The sequence below is a fragment of the Dama dama genome, chromosome 20 (assembly GCF_033118175.1).
Source record: "Dama dama isolate Ldn47 chromosome 20, ASM3311817v1, whole genome shotgun sequence".
Classification (NCBI taxonomy): domain Eukaryota; kingdom Metazoa; phylum Chordata; class Mammalia; order Artiodactyla; family Cervidae; genus Dama; species Dama dama.
The window spans coordinates 25,477,989-25,483,741 of record NC_083700.1 but is presented as its reverse complement, the minus strand read 5'-3'; the positions used below and the strand labels follow the sequence as shown (position 1 = coordinate 25,483,741).

General features: G+C 38.5%; 1 non-coding gene across 1 annotated transcript; it reads right to left on the bottom strand.

The window, feature by feature from the left end:
• Positions 1-1,078: 1,078 nt before the first annotated feature.
• LOC133041784 (U6 spliceosomal RNA) lies at positions 1,079-1,184 on the bottom strand. The gene has a single exon (XR_009689356.1). It is a non-coding gene; the product is annotated as a U6 spliceosomal RNA (small nuclear RNA).
• Positions 1,185-5,753: the final 4,569 nt, after the last annotated feature.

The window sequence follows — 5,753 nt, the reverse complement described above, 5'->3', positions numbered from 1 at the left end:
GATTCCATATAGATTATCTGAAAGTCATCAAACAGGAAACTTCCTAGATAGTCCAGTGGTTAAGACTCTGTGCTTCCAATGCAGAGGGTGCAGGTTTGATCCCTCGTCAGGGAACTAAGATCCCAGATGCCACACAGCATAGCCAAAAAAGAAAAGAAAAGAATTTTTAAATCTAAATAAATAAATACAAGTAATCAAACAGAAGCTGAGAGTAGAATGATAAGGGCTAAGGAGAGGGAGAAATGGGAAGCTGTTAATTAATGAGTATAAAGCTTTAGATATGCAAGATGAATAAGTTACGGAGACCTACTGTATAACGTCAAGCCTATAATTAACAGTATTGCACTGTACACTTAAACATTTATTGAGAGTTGTTGTTGTTTAGTTGTGTCCAATTCTTTTGCTACCCCATAGACTGTAAACCCCCAAGCTCCTCTCTCCATGGGATTTCCCATTCTAAAATACTAGAGTGGATTGCTATTTCCTTCTCTAGGGCATCTTCTCAACCCAGGGATTGAACTCACATCTCCTGCATTGCAAGTGGATTCTTTACTGCTGAGCCACCTGGGAAAGCCCTTATTGAGAGTAGATAGCATTGAGAGTAGATAGTATTGAGAGTACAGAGTAGATAGTATTGAGAGTAGATGTTATATATTCTTATCACAACAAAATAAAAATTATTAATTTTTTAAAAAATCCATTGACTTCTTCCTACCTTCTACTTTTTAAAAAATAAAAACCTCTTCTAACACTAAGTTCACATTATGTGCTTAATTGTTCAGTCATGTCTGACTCTTTGTGACCGCATGGACTGTAGCCCACCAGGCTCCTCTGTCCATGGGGATTCTCCAGGCAAGAATACTGGGGTGGGTTGCCATGTGTTCCTCCAGGGGATCTTCCCAACCCAGGGATCAAATCCAGGTCTCCCGCGTTACAAGCGGATTCTTTACCATCTGAGCTACCAGGGTAGTCCATGTTATACAGATACTTAAATATACCTTTTTACCTTCAGCTTTTAAATATGCCTTTTCACCTTCAGTTTTCCCGATTCCTTTTTTTTTTTTTTAATTGGGCTCTTAAAAAGATGGAATGCTTCATGAATTTCCATGTCATCCTTGTGCAGAGCCATGCTAATCTTCTCTGTATTGTTCCAATTTCAGTAAAAGTGCTGCCCAAGTGAGCACCTACCTCCTACTTTGTGTGTGCTTGCATGCTTAGTCACTCAGTCATGTCGACTCTTTGCAACCCTATGGACTGTAGCACACCAGGCTTCTCTGTCTACGGCATTTTCCAGGCAAGAATACTGAAATGGGTTGTCATTTCCTCCTCTCGGGGATCTTCTGAGCCAGGGATCGAATCTGCATCTCCTAAGTCTCCTGTATTGGCAGGCAGATTCTTTGATTTAAGTTAAAATGTTTTGACCTACTGTTCAAGGCTCTCTGTAATCCACTAATACCTTTCTTCATCTTACTTTATTCCCACTATTCCTCTGGATGACTGCTTTCCTGATGTCACTATCTACTCATTATCTGACTCACCTTCAGCTTTCCTGTGTCATTATGTTTACTCACGCCATTCTATGCTTCACTGCAATAACCTTCCTACTCAGCTCCACCTATACACATTTAGCATTCCTCAAGGCCAAATCTAGGCCTTTTTTATCCACAAAATCTTTTCTAAGCATCACAAATGGTACAATATTTCCTTACCCAAATGCTGGCAGCACAGTAACTATGCTCTTTTCAAGACTTCTATCACTTTCTACCTTGATCTATACATATTTCCCCTATGAGACACTAACCCCCTTGAAAATAAAATTCAACTCTACTTCATATTTGTATCATCTTAAGTGATACAAATAATGCTCGAGCATACTGAGTACTGAAAAAGACATTTGTTTAGTGAATAAAGCCATCCTGGAGAACCAAACATAAGGAATGCGTTGAACAGAACAGCTACTAATAGAAAATAATTTATGTTCAGGCTTGGCAAACATAAATAGATACATAAGCCGTGTTTGTGAGCAATAATTTTTTTTTCCTCAGAAACTTCTTTAACTTCTTCAACCATCTTCAGTCCAAAAAAAAAAAATTAGGTCATCTGTGCATCCTTCTTAGCATTTGTGATAGCCAAAAACAATAAATAAGCTATTTTACATTCCATGTGTGCTTTCCTATAGGCACAGCCTAAATGTTATAAACAAAGAAGCTTAAATTCACACTGGTGCACCCTCCTTTCAGCACCCATTACCACTTCATTACTGCTATGTTTGTTCATTACAAACATAAGAGGAGGGCTTCAGATCACAAAAATCATTATCCAAGTAAACAGTCAACTTTGATGTAAGGAGTTATTGACCACTGCATTTCAACAACGTATATGACCATCACACAAAGCCTTGGTATAAAATATTAATAGCCACTGGTTCCATTCTTTTCCTTTCTCTCCTCCTTCACCTTTTCCCTGCCCTGCCCTCTCACCTTTTCCTGCCAAGGAGGCTTGCAGAAGGATTTCCTTACCTCTATTGTATTTGTTATTTTCCATCTTCTCATTTGGAACAGAGGCTTGCTATGGTCTTGTTTTAAATTTTGTGTTGGACCATGGTGGGTCACTGGTTGAAGTGGAACAAAGTGAAATCCAGTCTGGAAAATGATAATGCTGCTTTCCAACTTCTCATCACTGCATTTTCTGCCCGCCTTGGCTCCAGAAAATTCTCGTTATTTCCTTTTGGCAGCACCACTTTTGTGCACTTAATAAATCTGGACTTATGAGGGCGTAGAGTAGCCTTCCCAACATTTTTTTTTAATGTTATGGACATTGCTATTTCCCTTAGGGAGAGCTAAGTAAAACACCTCCTGCTCTTTGTAATTTCTGGCTCTGCTGTGAGTTTCAGGTTTTGCTGCTCTTGGTGCTGCTTCATGACAAGCAGAGTAACGGTTCATCTACCCAATATGATTCAACAGGGTCCAAGGGAGTCCTGAGGCCCAAAATTCTTTCCCCTCCTAGAAGCCAATCAGCTTCACCCTTTAGATGTACTGGGTGCTTAAAGTCCCCCCATTAGTATTTATCACCACACATCATTTAACTCAAATGTCCCTTTCTCCATGAAGCCTCTCATAATTTCCTTTGCTCATTTTAGCTTCTGTTTCAGATATAATAAATCAACCTTGCATCTTAATTCTATAATTAAAACAGAAAATCATATTCTATTATACAATTAGTTGTTTTACATTTCTCTCTCCCCTGCTGAACAGTGAAAGTCTCAGAGGTTAGGACCATATCTTATTAATCTTTGTTTCCCCAGCCTGTGTCACATAGAAGAGGAGCAATTAATGTCCCATGAATGAATATAGTGCCTGAGATCCTATCATACATCATTCCTTTGGATTCCTTTTCTACAAAGCTTCTTCTTAAATGCAAATCCTCTTGGGTAGAATATCATGGTATAATACTAATTTAGTGATTATTATTGGTAAACTATTAAAGCATTCCTCTTGACAGGGACCAGGATCAAGATGAAAACCTTGGGGGCTGGGGAGTATGCCAGAGGATGATTTAAAAGGGAGAGAAAAGGCTCACAAAGGGAGGCATCAAAGATCATCTACTTGATGATTTCAGTTTTTAGGCCAAATCTATCTCCCAGCTCAAGGCTCATTTACTACAGAAAATTATGCTTTCAAAATGTTTGCCCATAGAGGATGTAGGAGTGGACTGTCACAATTAATCCAGAGATGCATTTGTAACTGCAATATAATAGGGTACATGAAATCTTGCCTAGAGCCAATACGTCTTTAGGCTGGAACTCAATAATGATGCGCCTATAAAAAATGTTCCAGCTCTTACCAAAAACTTTGGCAAGCAGAGGGGCTCTTTTCACAGCCAGCCCTCTGGGTTCTCCAGTGACTCAATGTGTCCCTGCTACACCCCAGCTCATTAAGCTGCTGGGTTATACAGACAGACATTAATTACTCAGAATTAAGTGCCTGCGTGTAAATGCTTATTTTGGATAATTCAGAAGGTTATTTTAAAGAAGTATCATTAACTGCCTAGCAATTTTGACTTGTGTTCAAAACGCTTAACTTGGGAAGGCCAGTCACTCCAGTTGGATGACAATTTAGTAAAAAGACGTCACACTTGACTCAACTGGTTTGCTTTCCAGTCTTCCTGGCTCTCCTCTCTGGAGGATCCTTAGCATCTGAGAAGACTGTGTCTCCAAAGATTCATTTACTTACATATATCAGCACCCCTGAAAAAAATGTCTCAATAAATACCTGAATCACTCTCCCGCTGGCTGCGGTGTTGTTGGCACAGCTTTTCTAAGCAGACACATTATGGTAGTTACAATAGAAAGTTTACTTTAAAAGCAAGATAAAGTGTATGAAACTCTGTCCATACACTTCTCATCACCGCAGCTACTTGCTTTGATACCAGCAGGCTTTTCAAGACCATGGAGATTTAGGTGCTTGAGCACAATGTTTTTAAATAATCAAATTTATTATTTTAATTTTTTGCCTGAAAGGTACATTTTTAAAATTAATGTCTGCATCCAATTTAAAATTTTCCTATTAGGTGGTTCCTCCCCCACATCCACCCCTTGCCAAGATATTGACATTAAGATTAGTATCAGGGAATTAAACCATAAAATCCACATATCACAATAAAGATCTGAAAAATCATGTTGAAGAGATGATGGCTTCCAAGACCAGGAGACTCCACTGTAAATCTGGCAGTGGTTATATGCACTACAGCATTATAATCTCAGAGCTCTTGTCTTGGGAGTTCCCTGGTGGTCTAGTTATTAGGGTTTAGCACTTTCATTCCCATAGCATGGGCTCAATCCCTGGTGGGGGAATTGAGATTCTTCAAGCTGCACAGTGCAGACAAAAAACAAACAAACAAACAATAAATAAAATGTTCTTACCTTCCTGCTTTACTTTTGACATTTTGCTTTTTGTACCTCAATTTATGCCTCTTTAAGATGGTAACAACACTATCTCATAGGATTGTTTGGGGTATCAATGAAAGGATGTGCTTAGCATAAGGTCTAGTTCATAACACGCACTCAATAACTGTTAGGAATTATTGCTATCCATTGAAAAAATAAATATTCACATTAAACACCAATGTGTGCCTTGTACTATGAATGAAAGGGGCATAAATCATGAAATTTCAGAATACAAGAGATAAAGAAACGCATCTAGTGGAGAGGGAAAATCCAGACTTGAGCAAGGAACTGGAAACCAGAATGATGTCAGACTTTCTCAACCACAACCACTGAAGTTATAAAAGGATGGAATAATGTCTTAAAAATTTGGAAAGAAAAAGTGATTTAACCTGTAATTCTGTGTAGAAACAATCTAATTATCCAGGGTGATAGGAAAATGATACATTACTATCAATATCCTCAGATAGAAAACACAAAATAATACATTTGTAAAACAAAAACAGGATGCCGTGAAAAGGGATGAATGTGAAAAAAGAGAAAGAGAGAAAGAATTCTTAAAAAACTTTTAAGAAAGTTAATATAATAATTAAAAAATAAGGCCTAAAATATACAGTCAAGAAAATATCTCAAAAATAGGGGAAATAATAAGTTAAACAACGCCAGTCCAGCTTGGATGCATGAGCAAGTGCTCAGGGCTGGTGCACTGGGATGAGCCAGAGGGATGGGATGGGGAGGGAGGTGGGAGGGGGGTTCAGGATGGGGACACATGTAAATCCATGGCTGATTCATGTCAAAGTATGGCAAAAAG